We start from the raw sequence: 15,776 nt of genomic DNA, 5'->3' as shown, positions 1-15,776 counted from the left end.
ATACTGAGACACAATCAATAGATCTGAAATAATACACACAAATATTATATCATAAATGCTCCATCAGTTCTAGTGCACTCACATAGCCACATCAAAGGCATTCAGCATGTGCACAGCCAGCGATGATGCATGCTGCAGGCAGGCCGTGCTAGGAGCATTATCTTTTGCCATCAACACTGCATCATCTGCAATAGCAACTCAATCTAAATTGTGAACACTGCTGTATGCAGTGTAGGCCACAGAGAGCAGTCAGCAAGCACCCAGAGCTATGTAAGGTGACTTGACCTGCCCAGTTTCTCGTAAGCAAAGCAACAAAAAAGCTTGTGTGGAGCCTGCAATACTACGTATGCATGGTGCAGACAGTACGCACTGAAGCAATATCTTGTCCTACAGGACTACATCATCTACAATAGCAACTCGATCTCAATTGTGAACACTTAAGGCCAGAAAGCGCCATCAGCAAGGACCCACAGCCATGTGGCATTGACTTGAGCTCTACAGTTTGCAATACACAAAGCAAAAAAAAAACATGTGCAGAGCCTGCAATGATGCATATGAGTGGTGCAGACAGAGCACACTAGAGCAATTTATTTTCCTACAGAAATGCGTCATCTACAATACTGATTCAATGTCAAATGTGTACACTTAAGTCTGCAGTATAGGCCAGAGAGAGCATTCAGCAAGGGCCCACAGCCACGTGGCATTAACTCGAGCTGCCCAGTTTATCATACGCCAAGCAAAAAAAAAGCGTGAGCGGAGCCTGCAATGATGCGTATGCGTGGTGTGGACAGAGCGCACTGGAGCGATGTCTTTTCCTATAGGACTGTGTCATCTACAATACTGACTCAATCTCAAATGTGAACTGCTGTCTGTAGTATAGGCCAGATAGACCGGCCAGTAAGGGTCCACCGCCACGTGGCATTGACTTCAGCTCCATAGTTTTTAATGGGTGAAGCCACAAAGACTGTGTGGGGAGCCTGCAATAATGCCTATGAGTGGTGCAGACAGAGCGCACTACAGCAATGTCTTTTCTTACATGACTGAGTCATCTACAATAGCGAGTCGATCTGAATTGTGAACACTACTGTCGGCATTGTTAATTGAAGGCAGTACTCACACACACAACCATGAATACTTTTTCTCATTGCCTCTTCACAAAATACAACAACATAAATTACAGAAAGCTCTACAATAAATAAATCAAAACAATTCGAATTGGGATTTCAGCTGTCCACAGTCTACACTATTCACTGTTCCTTTGGACTTGCAAGACAATTTTACTAAACCTATAACTTATCTAAAAAGGTTCTTCAAGCAAGTATGCTATAGCCTTATACCCTGCCCTAGCAGGCTATACCGGCTATTAACAAAGGAGAGGGACTTTAATAGCCGGTATAGCCCAGCTACGAAGAGCTATAAGGCTATTAGAACATTCTTCCACTAGAGGGTAGAATGTTCTAAAAAATAAAACAAAGCCTTAAGGGAGCACGAGGGGATTGGAATCCCCTCAGGCGCCCTGAAGCCTTTGTTCACAGCCAGAGCAATGAACAAAGAAACATTAGAATGTTGGAACTCCAGGCTTACAACAGCCATTTTAAGCTCGGAGCTACTCCATTGTTTTTAATGGACCTCCCACCATTCCAATGTTCTAAACAATACTGTGTATATTTCAATAGACATTGTAGCTACTTGACTACTGGATTCTGTAATTAACCAATCACCACTCGATCTGAATTATTAACCTTGCTAACCGCAGTGTAGGCTAGAGACAGTGGTCATTAACACCTCATAGCCACGTACAGTCGGATTCGAAAGCACGGAGTTGGGTGCACCTGATCAGAGGGGGTACACAGAAATCATCACAGACTTTAAGTTATGACATCCTCAATCATAGAATCAAGACTCAGTTTCACTGTTCGGACCTGCTGTGCTGCGATGTACTCCACCGACTAGTGTCATCTAAGCCCATTAATAATTGCAGCAGTTAGCTAGAGAAGCACAGTGTGTGATGCACCTAAACATACAAAGTTCTGAAAAAAAGCAAGCAGCAGGTAACAACGGACATCGTCCATTTTGGGATCAAGGCACCGTTCCACTGTTGGGACCTAGAGTTGGTTGCACCTAGTCGAAGGGAGTACCTCCATCTCCACTCTCAGATACAGTTCTAACATCGTCCATTGTGGGATCAAGACACTGTTCCGCTGTTGGGACCTAGAGTTGCTTGCACCTCATTGGAGGGGGTACACAGAAATCATCACAAACTTTAACTTCTGAATCCTCATTCATAGAATCAAGATCCTTTTTTCACTATTTGGACCTGCTGTACAGCGGTACATTCCAGCGATAGCAGTCAATTAGGCCCAAAAATGATGTACAGTAGGTACCTACGGTAGCACAGAGTCTGATGCACCTCAACAGAGGGAGTTCTGTGAAAAAAAAGCAACAAGTAATATTTAACATCGTCCATTGTGGGATCAAGACACCATTCCACTGTTGGGACCTAGAGTTTCTTGCACCTAGTCGAAGGGAGTACCTTCATCTCCACTCTCAGATCCAGTTCTAACATAGTCCATTGAGGGATCAAGACATCGTTCCATTGTTGGTACCTAGCTGGTACACAGCAATCATCACACACTTTAACTTCTGCCATCCTCAATCATAGAATTAAGACCTGTTTCACTGTTCGGACCTGCTGTACTGCTGTGTAGTCCAGCGAATGCAGTAAACCATGCCTAATAATCATGTGCCGCAGTTAACTATGGAAGCACAGACTCTAATGCATCTCAACAGAAGGAGTTCTGTGAAAACCAAGCAGAAGGTAATATCAGACATCTTACATTGTGGGATCAAGACACCGTTCCACTGTTGGAACCTAGAGTTGGTTCCACATGGTCAAAGGGAGAACCTTCATCTCCACTCTGAGATGCAGTTCCAACATCATCCACTGCTGCTGGTTGCACCTGATCGGAGGGGGTACACACAAATTATCACAGACTTTAACTTCTGATATCCTCATTCATATAATTAAGACCCTGTTTCACTGTTCGGACCTGCTGTACTGCGGTGTAGTCCAGCGACTGCAGTCAACCAAGCCCAATAATCATATGCAACAGTTAACTACAGAATCACAGAGTCTGATGCACCTCAACTGAGGGAGCTCTGTGAAAAGCAAGCACCAGGTAATATTGGACATCGTCCATTGTGGGATCACCACACCGTTCCACTGTTGGGACGAAGAGTTGGTTGCACTTGGTCGAAGGGAGTACCTTTATCTCCACTCTCAGACACACTACTAACATCACCCACTATGGTATCAAAACACCGTTCCACTGTTGGTACCTGTCGGACTACTGTGTTAGTAGTATACAGAGCACTGGTGCTGGGCTTCAGGCTGGGCACTGTGTGCCTGTGTCGGGGTAGCCAGCGTTAATCTCAGCAGGCTTCTGAGCTCACAGACCCCGGCCCAGGAGCTTCCGCCGGCACGTGGTGGGCCCTCTTTCACGTATGGCGGTGTCAAAAGGTGAAATGTGGGGCATATATGCGTTGCAGCGGCTATGACGGTTTCTAGATCCCAAAACGCTGAAAGCATCATTCATGCAGCTACCTTCGCTCACGACGTCAGCCTCGTGGCGGTGTAAGCTGCGCAGACCTGGCACACACGTTCGCCAATCCGGAAGAGAACCACACCCAGAGAAAAGTGCCTCTTTTTCATACCCCTACGCTAGCCTTGCGTACGCTGAGCCAGCCCACTACTCTAAACATTTGGGGGGGGAGGCACGTACCTGCTACCATTCCGTAATCTTCCCTACTAACTGTACTATCATGGATGCGTCCACTGTCCACTTCACTCAATAGACCATCATTGTATGTTGACATGTACTGACTGTACTCTGCATACTCAACTCTGTCCGGCACATCCCATCAATACTTTGCATTATATACTTTTATAATCAATAATTATTTGCCACCTTCGCACATACTTTGCTCCCAGCTCTCTCGCATTTTGCATTGTGAGGCAGAGGTGCCATGCCATGTTTAGTTTGTGTACATGGCTAGCCACTTTTCCCACAGTATGTACTGTTGCTGTGTCTGCTAGGTGTACATGTTGTTTGTCATTTTGAATGTGATTATATAAGTTAGCGCTATTTTCACAAGCAGTGGTTTCCGCCATTTACATATCACTGTCTTAAAGAGCATACAGAGATTTTTCTCACAGGTGAATAGTGCGACCACAATGGCAGTCATTCATTACTATCCAAGAATGTCCAACTACACGGCGCTTCTAAGCTTACAGCTCCCAATCTTGCATCCTTTCTTAAAAGGATGCAAACTCCCACAATGAGACCAAAATTCACACAGCTTTCTGACAGCAGTTATCTGCTTCTCAATAACATGCAGTCCTACGGAATGTGAGCTTGCACACCGCATGTCCTTTATGTTTTAAACAGAGTAACTTCCTGTAGCAATGTCTATTCCCACCCACACAAAGTAACTCCCAAACTTCAACTTGGCCTTCAGTTCCTAGTTTTAAAACAGATTTCAAGAAACAAATCAAGCTAAAAGAGCTTTTGTTCATAACAGAAGTCTCCGTCACTTCTGCAAAAGAAATTTATCGACTGCAGATACCACGAACTTCAAGTAAAATACACTCCCTTTTAAATACATACCCTCAATTACACTTTGTAAATTGTTACACAATTTTCAACACATGTCACACTCAAGGACTGGCACACTTTTTTAACACGGTCTCCTTCAGCCTTCTAACACGCTTTGAAACTGTCCTTCTTTTAATATCAGACTACATTCATTTTCATCATCTCTGGAATAACCGGAACAGTGCCCATAATTCTCTCTCTCCTTGCGGCCATAATTCTACTAATTCTACTTCTAAAAATGGCTATGCTCTTTGTGGTAACATCTATGTACGACAGAATACGCCTCTACGCCAAGCTACATCAATACTGTAAAAAAACGGAAAAACTTTTTGTCTACCTGCCTCTATCTATTATCGGAGCCAGCTACAACATAACCTTTATCTACATTTATGCAATATCCGTACAACCATTGCTTGATTGCAAAACTTGCTCATTTGACTGGTGAATGGATCTATGCCTTGCCAACATCCCAACAATCACTCTCGATATCCATCAGGTAATGCATTATCTTGAAAACCATGAACTCGATTTTTCTGGCAGCGGAGCAATGGCGAATGCAATGCAAAAAGGAATCACAGCGGAATGGGATTTCTGCGCAGCCGCAAAAGATCTCCTGCAACGTGCAACCTTTCACATCATCGCAGATTGCCTTCCTATTCAAATTTCCGCTCCAACATTCGAGGAACATTACTGTCCCTTTGAGGATATGAATTGGATCGCTTCGCTTTTCTCAGACGATGGCAACAATAGCCTCTTGGAACATTATGCATCTCAAGCCGCTGAAGAACTCCTGGACTGCAATCTACAAGACTTGTAAGAAACTCTTGTTATTCTTGAATGGATTTTTCCATCTTTTTTGAATTTTTCCTTTACATTTTTTAAAATACACTTCAATCCTACTACTTTGATATAATAACTTTCTAAGTATACTCAGACATCTGAACTCTGTCTTCATTATTGCCCTTACGTCTCCACTCTAACCAGGGATCGGTGATGGATGGCCTATGCAAATACGCTATTTACTTCCTAAATTAGCCTAAACCCGAGACCCATTTATAAACAACGTCTATTCTTTGTGCATACACCTCTCTGCCTGCCTGTTATTCACAAAAAGATATTAATGGGGGGTTATACCCAACTAAAGTCACTGGGACCTGGGTTAGCAAAGTGATTATAAGAAGGGGTCCCAGTAGCATAGGAACAATAAACAAAACGAGTAAAATTAAGTCAATCAAACAACAAATTAATCCACATTGTTTTAATCACAATGGGAATGTATAATAAATATACAGTATATCCAAACGATGAATTGATAGTTTCAAAGTGCCCCAAAGTTGGGAAAGAAAAAGGGGGGAGGGTGGTGAGTGATCGCGTGAGGATGAAGTGAAAGAAAAAGAAAATTCTTAAGTGACAATATAGTCAACAATTATGAAACATTTATCAATGTTACACGATATGTACAAAAACCAAGACCATAAGGTTCAAATCATCATTTCAAAAAAGCATACTCCACAAAGTTCAATAAATGAAAACAATAGGGAATGGAGTTGATTTTGCAAGACAAGTAGTTGTCGACGTTTCGACCCTCAAGTTTGCAGGTAAGAATGCTATCCTTGCTGCGGGGTCTTCATCAGGACTGGAAAGTGGGGCACACAACCACAGCGTGGTATGTACAGGACCAGAGAATGAGATAGGGTATGTTCACGATCAGTCGGAACGAGATGCAGGTAGAATCAATTCGTAAATTAGTTCAATTGTTGATTTAAGATGGCTGGGAAGCCGGTCGTGGTCCAATGTACTGACGATATTTTGAAAACAACGAGTTGAATAGACAATGCGTTCAACCGGGAGTCGTGTAAATTTGTAATCGAGTTGTAAATTTTCTTTTTTGGCATCAGGCACGGAAAGAATCACGTCCTGAGTAAACGCTCGAAATCGCAATGGCCGTTGCGATTTCGAGCGTTTACTCAGGACGTGATGCCTGATGCCAAAAAAGAAAATTTACAACTCGATTACAAATTTACACGACTCCCGGTTGAACGCATTGTCTATTCAACTCGTTGTTTTCAAAATATCGTCAGTACATTGGACCACGACCGGCTTCCCAGCCATCTTAAATCAACAATTGAACTAATTTACGAATTGATTCTACCTGCATCTCGTTCCGACTGATCGTGAACATACCCTATCTCATTCTCTGGTCCTGTACATACCACGCTGTGGTTGTGTGCCCCACTTTCCAGTCCTGATGAAGACCCCGCAGCAAGGATAGCATTCTTACCTGCAAACTTGAGGGTCGAAACGTCGACAACTACTTGTCTTGCAAAATCAACTCCATTCCCTATTGTTTTCATTTATTGAACTTTGTGGAGTATGCTTTTTTGAAATGATGATTTGAACCTTATGGTCTTGGTTTTTGTACATATCGTGTAACATTGATAAATGTTTCATAATTGTTGACTATATTGTCACTTAAGAATTTTCTTTTTCTTTCACTTCATCCTCACGCGATCACTCACCACCCTCCCCCCTTTTTCTTTCCCAACTTTGGGGCACTTTGAAACTATCAATTCATCGTTTGGATATACTGTATATTTATTATACATTCCCATTGTGATTAAAACAATGTGGATTAATTTGTTGTTTGATTGACTTAATTTTACTCGTTTTGTTTATTGTTCCTATGCTACTGTTATTCACAAAGCCCTTTCACACAAATTTACTCAAACTCAGCCTCTGCTCACAACCTGACAATAAAAATGAAAAAAAAAGACGACTTTGTTTAGGAACTGGTTGGCACAGTGTGGTAATTATAAACCATGTTTATTTTCATTATACAATTTATTCATTCATGTCTAATAGCTATTGTGTATGTCACATAGAACTGTAACATATAATGTGCAATTCACTGATGCAGGAGATTCAATTTGACTACAGCAGAAGCGGTTGGAGTTTGTCTCAGCTCGATGCCTTAGCTCTCTACACAAGAATGTTTTTTTGAAACAGTTGAAGACACTAATGTATTGTTTGACTACAAAGGTACGGAATGTGCTTCTCTGCAGCCCAATGTTTTTATTCATCCACAAAGTTCCAATGTGGTTAGAACCAGTACCAATTCTGACACGCACCACATTGAATCTACTGAACAACAGATTGCTGACTATTCTACTGTTGATAATTTTGTGTTACAAAAAAGCACTGCCAAGGTACCTAAAAAGTTTGATGATTACATTTTGCCATTTCTTTTTCATTTCTTTTGTTTCTTAAAGGATACAGGTGGTAATCATATCCTACCTTTATTTTCCTTATAGAATGTAGAGTCATTCAAGTGGAATATCTATTGTTTATGTCACAAGCAACTGTAACGTGTAATATGCAGTTCACTGATGCAGGAGCTTACGTTTGAAAACAGCAGAAGTGGTTCAACTTTGCATCAGCTGGATGCCCTAGCTCTTGCACCAGTGGGTCCAATTATGGCACTTAAATAAAGACACTTTCTATATAATTAGTGTGTGTTTATACCATACAGGGAGTGGGAAGCAAACTACTCACCTGTACCGGTCTGAAGACTCAAATCAAGTGTTTTAGGAAGCAGGAATAAAGAAATAATCGTGAAGAATATAATGCAAAATGTTGCAATGCCACAGAAGACAAATAGTGAAATGAGGTGTATCTTAGAAAGTGGCTGTGTGTTATAAAGGGATGGAGTTAAGAAAGTGGCTGTGTGTAATAAAGGGATGGAGTTTGAAAATTATATAGAAAGTGTCTTGATCCCACAATGGACGATGTCCGATATTAACTGATGCTTGCTTTTCACAGAGCTCCCTCCGTTGAGGTTCATCACACTCTGTGATTCCATAGTTAACTGTTGCATATGAATATTGGGCTTGGTTGACTGCAGTCGCTGGACTTCACCGCAGTACAGCAGGTCTGAACAGTGAAACAGGGTCTTAATTATATGAATGAGGATATCAGAAGTTAAAGTCTGTGATGATTTGTGTGTACCCCCTCCGATCAGGTGCAATCAGCTGTAGCTCCCAACAGTGGAATGGTGTCTTGATCGCACAATGGATGATGTTAGAACTGCATCTGAGAGTGGAGATGAAGGTACTCCCTTTGACCAGATGCAACCAACTCTAGGTCCCAACAGTGGAACGGTGTCTTGATCCCACAATGAAGGATGTCCGATAATATTTGCAATTTAGTTTTGATAGGACTCCCTCCGTTGAGATGCATCAAAGTCTGTGCTTCCGTAGCTAACTGCTGTACAGGATTATTGACCTTTGTTGACTGTAGTCGCTGGACTACAGCACCGTACAGCAGGTCTGAACAATGAAACGGGGTCTTGATTCTATGATTGAGGATGTCAGAAGTTAAAGTCAGTGATGATTTCGGTGTACCCCCTCCGATCAGGTGCAACCAACTCTAGGTCCCAACAGTGGAACGGTGTCTTGATTCCACAGTGGACAATGTTAGAACTGCATCTGAGAGTGGAGATGTAGGTACTCCCTTGGACCAGTTGCAACCAGCTCTGGGTCCCAACAATGGAACGGTTTCTTGCGCCCACAATGGATGATGTTAGAACTGCATCTTAGAGTGGAGATGAAGGTACTTCCTATGACCAGGTGGAACTAACTCTAGGTTCCAACAGTGTAACGATGTCTTGATCCCATAATGGAAGATGTCCGATATTACCTTCTGCTTGCTTTTCACAGAACTCCTTCCGTTGAAGTGCATTATATTTTGTGCTTCCGTAGTTAACTGCTGAACATGATTATTAGGCATTGTTTACTGCAGTCGCTGGACTACAAAGCGGTACAGCAGTTCCGAACAGTGAAACAAGGTCTTAATTCTATGATTGAGGATGTCAGTAGTTAAAGTGTGTGATGATTTTTGTGTACCCCCTCTGATGAGGCGCAACCAACTCCAGGAACCAACAGTGTCCGATATTGCTTGTTGCTGTTTAATTCACAGAACTCCCTCTGTTGAGGTGCATCAGACTCTGTGCTTCCGTAGTTAACTGCTGCATATAATTATTTGACCTAGTTGACTGCTATCGCTGGAATACACCGTGGTGCAGCAGGTCCAAATAGTGAAACCGGGTCTTGATTCTATGAATGAGGATTTCAGAAGTTAAAGTTTGTGAGGATTTCTGTACATCCCCTCCAATGAGGTGCAAGCAACTCTAGGACCCAACAGTGGAACAGTGTCTTGATCCCACAGTGGACAATGTTAGAACTGCCTCTGAGAGTGGAGATGTAGGTACTCCCTTGGACCAGCTGCAACCAGCTCTGGGTCCCAACAATGGAATGGTTTCTTGCTCCCACAATGGATGATGTTAGAACTGCATCTGAGAGTGGAGATGAAGGTACTTCCTATGACCAGGTGGAACTAACTCTAAGTTCCAACAGTGGAATGATGTCTTGATCCCATAATGGAAGATGTCCGATATTACCTTCTGCTTGCTTTTCACAGAACTCCTTCCGTTGAAGTGCATTATATTTTGTGCTTCCGTAGTTAACTGCTGAACATGATTATTAGGCATTGTTTACTGCAGTCGCTGGACTACAAAGTGGTACAGCAGTTCCGAACAGTGAAACAAGGTCTTAATTCTATGATTGAGGATGTCAGTAGTTAAAGTGTGTGATGATTTTTGTGTACCCCCTCTGATGAGGCGCAACCAACTCCAGGTACCAACAGTGTCCGATATTGCTTGTTGCTGTTTAATTCACAGAACTCCCTCTGTTGAGGTGCATCAGACTCTGTGCTTCCGTAGTTAACTGCTGCATATAATTATTTGACCTAGTTGACTGCTATCGCTGGAATACACCGCGGTGCAGCAGGTCCAAATAGTGAAACGGGGTCTTGATTCTATGAATGAGGATTTCAGAAGTTAAAGTTTGTGATGATTTCTGTACATCCCCTCCAATGAGGTGCAAGCAACTCTAGGACCCAACAGTGGAACGGTGTCTTGATCCCACAATGGACGATGTTAGAACTGTATCTGAGAGTGGAGAAGGAGGTACTCCCTTCGACCAGGTGCATCCAACTCTAGGTCCCAACAGTGGAACGGTGTCTTGATTCCACAATGGATGATGTTTGTACTGCCTCTGAGAGTGGAGTTGAAGGTTTCTCCCTTTGACCAGGTGCAAAAAAACTCTAGGTCCCAACAATGGAACGATGTCTTGATCCCACAATGGACAATGTCTGATGTTACCTGCTGCTTTTTTCCCCAGAACTTTGTCTGTTGAGGTGCATCACACTCTGTGCTTCCATAGCTAACTGCTGCACATGATTATTGGGCTTAGTTGACACTAGTCGGTGGAGTACATCACAGTACAGCAGGTCCGAACAGTGAAACGGGGTTTTGAATCAATGATTGAGGATGTCATAAGTTAAAGTCTGTGATGATTTCTGTGTACCTCCTCTGATCAGGTGCAACCAACACTGTGGTTTCGAATCCAACGGTACATGGCTGTGAGGTTTTTATGACCACTGCCTCTAGCCTACACTGCGGTTAGCAGGGTTCATAATTCAGATCGAGTGGTGATTGTTTAGGTACAGAATCCAGTAGTCAAGTAACTACAACGTCTATTGAAATATACACAATATTGTTTTATTAGAACATTGAGAAGTTGGGAGGTCCATTGAAAACAATGGAGTAGCCCCAGGCATTAAAATGGCTGGTGTAAGCCTCGAGTTCCAACATTCTAAATGATTTTGTGTTCACTGCTCTGGCTGTGAACAAAGGCTCAGGGAGCCTGAGGGGATTCCAATCCCCTCGCACTCCCTTAAGTTTTTTTTATTTGTTAGAACATTCTACCCTCTAGTGGCAGAATGTTCTAATAGCCTTGTAGCCCTTCGTAGCTGAGCTATACCGGCTATGAAAGTTCCTCTCCCTTGTTGAAGGTCCTCGCCTTCGGCTCGGGCCTTTAATGCTGGAGATGGCTTTTAATAGCCAGTATAGCCTGTTAAGGCGGGGTATAAGGCTATAGTATCTTGCTTGAAGAACTTTTTTTAGATGAGTTGTAGGTTTAGTAAAATGACCAAATTCATCTTGCAAGTCCAAAGGAACAGTGAATAGTGTAGACTATGGACAGATGAAATCCCAATTCGAATTGTTTTGATTTATTTATTGTAGAGTTTTCTGTAAATTATATTGTTGTATTTTGTGAAGAGGTAGTGAGAAAACGTATTCATGGTGGTGTGTGTGTCAGTACTGCCTTCAATTAACAATGCAGACAGTAGTGTTCACCATTCAGATCGACTCGCTATTGTAGATGACGCAGTCCTGTAAGAAGAGACATTGCTGCAGTGCTCTCTGTACGCATTATTGCAGGCTCCTCACACGGTCTTTGTGGCTTCCTGCATTGAAAACTATGGAGCTCAAGTCAATGCCACGTGGCGGTGGGCCCTTGCTGAACGGTCTGTCTGGCCTATACTGCAGACAGCAGTGTTCACATTTGAGATTGAGTCGGTATTGTAGATGAAACAGTCCTGTAGGAAAAGACATTGCTCCAGTGCGTTGTGTCCGCATCACGCATAAGCATCATTGCAGGTTCCACTCACACTTTTTTTTGCTTCGCGTATGACAAACTAGGCAGCTCAAGTCAATGCCACGTGGCTGTGGGCCCGTGCTAAACGATCTCTCTGGCGTATACTGCAGACTTCAGTGTTCACATTTGATATTGAATCGATCGGTAGATGACGCAGTTCTGTAGGAAAAGAAATTGCTCTAGTGTGCTCCATCTGCACCACTCATATGCTTCATTGCAGGCTCTGCACAGGTTTTTCTTGCTTCGTGTATTGCAAACTGTAAAGCTCAAGTCAATGCCACGTGGCTTTGTGTCATTGCTGACCGCTCTCCCAGGCTTACACTGCATAAAGCAGTGTTCACAATTGAGATTGATTTGCTATTGTAGATGAGGTAGTCCTACACACAAGACATTGCTTCAGTGCGTACTGTCTGCACCATGTATACATAGCATTGCAGTCTTCGCACAAGCTTTTTTGTTGCTTCTCTTATGACAAACTGGGCAGGTCAAGTCACCTTGCGTAGCTGTGGGTGCTTGCTGACCGCACTCTGTGGCCTATACTGCAGACAGCAGTGTTCAAATTCAGATTGAGTCGCTATTGCAGATGATGCAGTGTTGATGGCAACAGATATTGCTCCTAGTACGGCCCGCCTGCACCACGTATCATCGCTGGCTGTGCACATGCTAAATGCTTTTTATGTCGCTATGTGAGTGCACTAGAACTGATAGAGGGTTTATGTTGTAATATTTTTGTCTAATATTTCAGATCCATTGATTGTGTCTAAGTATACCACAAGTTGTGGTTCTTTTATGGTAGAATTATTTCTGTATTATTACACATCTACTGTCCCTACCTTACTGCAGCACAAATTATTAATTCCGTTAATATTGAATCTCTGTGCGTGATTCAATGATTACTGTTGTAGTTGATGCTAGCAGCAACCATTCCCTGAGGGCTTGTTTACACTCACCCTGCACGCATCCAGCCCAGACGTCACTGGGTATGTGACCCTGGTAATAAAAATAAATTGAGCGCACGTGCCCGTACCCACTTCCACTATCTATCTGTGTCCGTGTATTCATTATATATGCATGATACTGTCTCTGGGCAGTACTATATTACGTTGTGCTGTGTACAGCGTATGCAACCATGTTACCTTTTGTATTGGAGAATATTTCGGTTATGTAACTTTTAGGTGCATGGCTATCACAGGTGGAAGGCTACTTTACAAACCATGAATGTTGATGAAGATGATGGTTGCATGTTGTGTGTAATCTGAGATATGTGTATATTGCAAAAAGTTTAGAAAAAAGCTCTCTAAGCAGAAGTGGTGTGTCTCTTGAAATGCAGTACAGATATTGACTAAAATGGGTGGCATTTTCAAACTGTTACAATGGGAAATGTTATGAACTAATGAAGTGCTTTTTTTTATGGTCACATGGCAATCGCGCACTCAGTGCGCATTGAGACCACACCCAATGTGATTTTATTACAATTAGAAATATATAAATGTTTAAAATATTTTTAATTATTGCTTGCTCTCATATACACCTAAAAGTTATTTAGATATAGTTTTGAGACAAAAAAAATGAAGGAATGGCATACACAGCGCAACACCATACGTCTATGATGTAACACAGGGCTTGGCAGCGTGCATTCGTCGCATTCGCAACACGCAGCGGGTGTCACCCCATATGTTCATGACGTAACGCATCGCTTGGTAGTGCGTACCAGTCGCATACCACAGTAGCAGCTGGCGCGAGCTCATAGGTATATGTTGTTGTGTGGGACGTGGTGCCACAATCCGGTCAGAAACGAAATGCGCATCATTTAAATGTGGTGGATAGGATTCGCATGCTGATGGAGCTTGGTAGACTACTGGTACGGGACTGTCGTTTTCTCAAAAAAAGAAAAAAAATGATATACATATTTTGGGGGGAAGACATAAAAGATTACATAATTTCTAAAGTTTAAAAAAAGGATAATAGAGTTGCAAAATGTTAAAAAAGAATTAGAAAAAATATTTACATTTAACATTTATAAAACCTTTCAAATTCACTGAAAAAACTATAGGTTTTACAGACGTTATAGTTAGGAATTAGCATTTAAAAAACCTTAGAAATTAACTGAAAAAAACATAGGTTTAAGGGACGTTATAGTTAGTTGGACATTTGACTCATATAAAACCAAAGAAATTTGCCAGTTATAGTTAGTTGAGCTAACTATAACTTGCGCGCCCGAAATGCACTGCTAATGATGTCACATATTACATGCCTGGAGATGTTTGTCCCAGGGTGCTCTACCTGCCCAGCTAGTAATTTGGTGGTTGCACCCATGCTGTGGTGGTGGCTGGATCCACCACTGTCTCACCACCATGAGTCTGGCGGTACTTGGACCACCAAAATCCTAATAGGACCCTCAGACTCCCCTCATGTCTAAAAAAAATATTAAAAAATCGATCTGGCTATGTGTAATGTAACTGGTGCCCATGCAGAAGTGCTCCTGTGCCCATTGGTTAACTTTCCACTATACAAAATTGTAAAAAAGGGATTTGATTTGTGGCCATTTTTCTCACTTGGTATTTCAATTCGATTCAATTCAATTTTATTGATATAAAGCTCTTACAAGATCAACAATTGTACATAATTCAATTTATACACATACAATTCTTGTATAAGATATTTGAAAACTTAATATGAAAATCACACATATTTAAAACAAAAAAAAATATTTCATAAATTTATACAATCTATAGCATACAAATTAATTTGGTGGGTTTTTAAAAAGTTATTAGACCAATTGAGGAGGAAAGGCTATGTCTAAAAACTATAGGTTTTATAAAGCGGTTTTGAACCCCTACTACCTCCTTGCTAGAACATAACCATAAGATATGTGCTAGGTCCAGGTTTCTGTGGTTGCATTTATCACATACACCACTATCGTTATCAAGGTTATTCCAGTGTCTTCTAAAAAACTTTAAAGGAAGTAGTCCTAATCACAACATGGTAATACATCTCCTAATTTTATGTTCCAAGGTAAATCTTGTGTATTGCTGAGGGGACTTAAACTCAATTGTAGAAGTGATAGCATTGTAATGAGATAATTTCAGGCAATATGCCTTGTCCAGGTCGAAACTTAAACGGGGAGTCCCATTTTTCAAAAAGTGCTTCAGGTGTGCTGGAGTCTAGGACTGAAGAATGGATTCAGTACACTCTAAGTGTTGTAGAGCAGTCTTGTGATTTGTTTGAAATGTGTCTTGTTTTTTCCCTGTATTAAAGCTTTTGTATCTCAGTAGGGCCCTTAAAGAGCCTTCTTCTGCATGCAGAAGTTTGAAAGCCCATCTAATTATATTTGCTAAGGTTATTGAAAATGCACTGACAAATTTCAACCGAATGATCTGTACTGGGACAGCTTGGCTTAATAATATTACTTTGAGTAAAAATGTACCTTCGCTGATATGCAAAACGTTCCATCTGGCTAAAGGAATATACTCTGCGGCGTAGTTTATTGTTGGTGCAATTTTGGTCCTGTATATTTCAAAAAGTGCTTTAAAATGCCTCTTGCCTGAATAGTTATAAAATGTCC

The sequence above is a fragment of the Lissotriton vulgaris genome, chromosome 1_1, assembly GCF_964263255.1.
Source record: "Lissotriton vulgaris chromosome 1_1, aLisVul1.2, whole genome shotgun sequence".
NCBI lineage: Eukaryota > Metazoa > Chordata > Amphibia > Caudata > Salamandridae > Lissotriton > Lissotriton vulgaris.
The sequence above is the reverse complement of the archived record's forward strand: the minus strand, read 5'-3'. Positions refer to the sequence as shown.